The sequence below is a fragment of the Limulus polyphemus genome, unplaced genomic scaffold (genome assembly GCF_000517525.1).
Source record: "Limulus polyphemus unplaced genomic scaffold, Limulus_polyphemus-2.1.2 Scaffold1438, whole genome shotgun sequence".
Lineage (NCBI taxonomy): Eukaryota > Metazoa > Arthropoda > Merostomata > Xiphosura > Limulidae > Limulus > Limulus polyphemus.
This window is the reverse complement of record NW_013667048.1, coordinates 242,068-245,024: the sequence shown is the minus strand read 5'-3', so window position 1 is coordinate 245,024 and position 2,957 is coordinate 242,068. Positions and strand designations below refer to the sequence as shown.

General features: G+C 33.3%; 1 long non-coding RNA gene across 1 annotated transcript; it reads right to left on the bottom strand.

The window, feature by feature from the left end:
- Positions 1 to 572: 572 nt before the first annotated feature.
- LOC111086796 lies at positions 573 to 2,957 on the bottom strand. The gene is made up of 2 exons (XR_002611514.1): positions 2,922 to 2,957; positions 573 to 2,883 (listed from the first exon to the last, which is right to left on the bottom strand). It is a non-coding gene; the product is annotated as an uncharacterized LOC111086796 (long non-coding RNA).

Sequence of the window (2,957 nt, the reverse complement as noted above, 5' to 3'; positions counted from 1 at the left end):
CTCTTGAGTAGCAAACAAACCAACAATCTTTCTCATTCATCAGATTGTCTGCTGTAAAAACAAATCGATAGACAGATACGTAACTTATATGTGTAGATGTAAAGCTCTAAGTGTTTTTAAAAACACGTACGAATGAAAATTATGTCAGAAGTATATCATTCATGCCCGCACGTTCAGCTGTTACAAGAGTGACAATCAAGCCCACTGTTAGTTAGTAAAGAGTAGCCCAAGAGTTGATGGTGGTGGATACTGAAGGATGGTTGCTTTCCTTGTGGTTGACAATTTAAAATTAGGGGCGTTGCCAGATAGCCATAGTAGCTTTGAGAGAAGCAAACAAACACAGCAGACAATCTGATGAATGAGAAAGATTGTTGGTTTGTTTGCTACTCAAGAGATAACGGAAGTAGTCGTCCCTAATTCTGAAGGACCGACTGGAGGAAAGGCAGCTCTTTAACACCAACCAATTCTTGTATTGATCGTCACATTACAACGCCCCAAGGGCTGAAAGACGAACCCGTAAGTGTCCTAACCATGCCAGAATTGGAAGGAAAAATAAACAGAACTACAAACACTGAACATTAAACAGAAGCTTTAATGGCTCTTCAAGGATTTTAATACAAGGAAAGAAAACTGTTATGTTTCACTTAAGAAGTGGATGGAAGGACGATTTGGCAACAGTGGAAACTCTCAGCTACACGATTTCTTCTTGGAAAAAGGTGTAATTTTAATTGAGAAACTGATCAAATCATTAGCTATAAGGGATTCAACATTAACATTTTTATTACACGATGCCTTAAGACAGTTTAATATCTGGCAAAGAAAAAGAGCTTCAGTTGGCATATACAAAAAACACACTAAAATAGTTTGAACACGAAAAATGATTAATTAGTTTACAACACAAAGGTGAGTGTGATAACCCAAAACAGAAATAACTTATAATGTGCATAAGTTGATTAAAAAATAAAATGTATGGCACCAGAAGCCTCTGGGACCTTTAACGTAGGCGGTTAAAAGGAAAACTTCAACAGTAGTACATCGTACAATCAACGTTTTGTAAACATTTTACCATCAGCCTTTTATTATTATAATAATATCTAACGTAATAAGTGTTGTGGAATACACAAGTGTAATAAAAGGTATACATTTAACAACCGAACTTTCAATGACAGGAACTATAAAACTATCATTATTACAAAAATGTAATGATGAATCTCTTAATAATTCAAATATAAAATAGCATGCTTAAACTTACCCAAAGATGGCGCTACATGAAATGTTTTATATATAATTACAATACAAAAAAAAATCACACCCAAACTGATTGTAGACGTATATAAAATCTTTTGGAATGAAAACAATATGGAATGTTTAAAGAACATTATATGTACATACATACACTAATAGCTCCTAAGCATTAAAAATACCTAAATCAAGGGTGAAAGTAACATAATGATTAACACATTAGATTTAGGTTTCGATCAGAGATGGAATGTTAAAACAATTTCAACCATTCTACATGGTTAGGTTTAGTAAAACATAAACGTTTTTTTCGAATAAGAAACATTATTTTACGAAGTATAAAATAATAAATCAATACATTTCTCATAAAATCCAATCACAGTATTATCTCTCTCTCCGAGTGAATTAAAAATAAATAGACAGAACGTAGCTGGACAAAAAACTAAAGCTCGTCTATACATTCACGTCCGGAACGTTACGATTATCTAATGACTAGAATTCTACAAAGATTATTAACGGACTTTCTTGGATATACTTCTTGAGCAACCGGATCATAAAAGCTGCGCGCTCACATTAGTCACAGGCCGGATTGTTTTATGGCTAGTAATACTAAAAAAATCCACCGACTATCTATTTATTCATCTCCATATACTTATCTATTCTAAACTACCCTAAAACCTAGACAGCAATATATATATCTAAGCTGTAGGTATTGTGACGCAGATGCTTAACACTAAAGTCATGTGTTGTATTCTATCTAGTAGGTTTCAGTTTTGATGTGTCGTTCAAAATTTGATTCTGACTGTAATAAGTAACACTAGGCTTTGGTTGTATTTATTATGGCTGATGATTCTTACCTAACTTGCCATCATTACACGGTATTTTTTTACTTTAACCAGGTCCTCTTGACTTGATTAGTTCATGTTGTCAACTCGAGCTGTTTATAGTTAAGCGTTTTGTTCGACATATATATTGGTGAATAGTTTACTACACATAATAAAGTCAAATAAATTTCTTATAATATCATATCACGATATAAATTCATACGTTAAAAAATATTATTCTCATTTTTTAAGTATTAAAAGTTAAAATAACTCCATGTAAATATACAAAAGTTTCATAAATCCTTAATCCCCTATACATACCGATAGAAGGATTCAAACCACGAGAGGGAAGACAGAAAATCTTAACTCAAAAAGACGTACATTAAGTTGTCATCAAGTTGAACAGGAAACACGAAGAGAAAGTTAAGCTTGTGTCACATTAAGTTATCATCAAGTTGAACAGGAAGCACGTAGAGAAAGTTACCTTGTGTTACATTAAGTTGTCATCAAGTTGAACAGGAAACATGAAGAGAAAGTTAGCTTGTGTCACATTAAGTTGTCATCAAGTTGAACAGGAAACATGAAGAGAAAGTTAGCTTGTGTCACATTAAGTTGTCATCAAGTTGAACAGGAAACATGAAGAGAAAGTTAGCTTGTGTCACATTAAGTTGTCATCAAGTTGAACAGGAAGCATGTAGAGAAAGTTACCTTGTGTCACATTAAGTTGTCATCAAGTTGAACAGGAAGCATGTAGAGAAAGTTACCTTGTGTCACATTAAGTTGTCATCAAGTTGAACAGGAAGCAAGAAGAGAAAGTTAACTTGTGTCACATTAAGTTGTCATCCAGTTGAACAAAACCCATGAAGAGAAAGTTACCTTGTGTCACATTAAGTT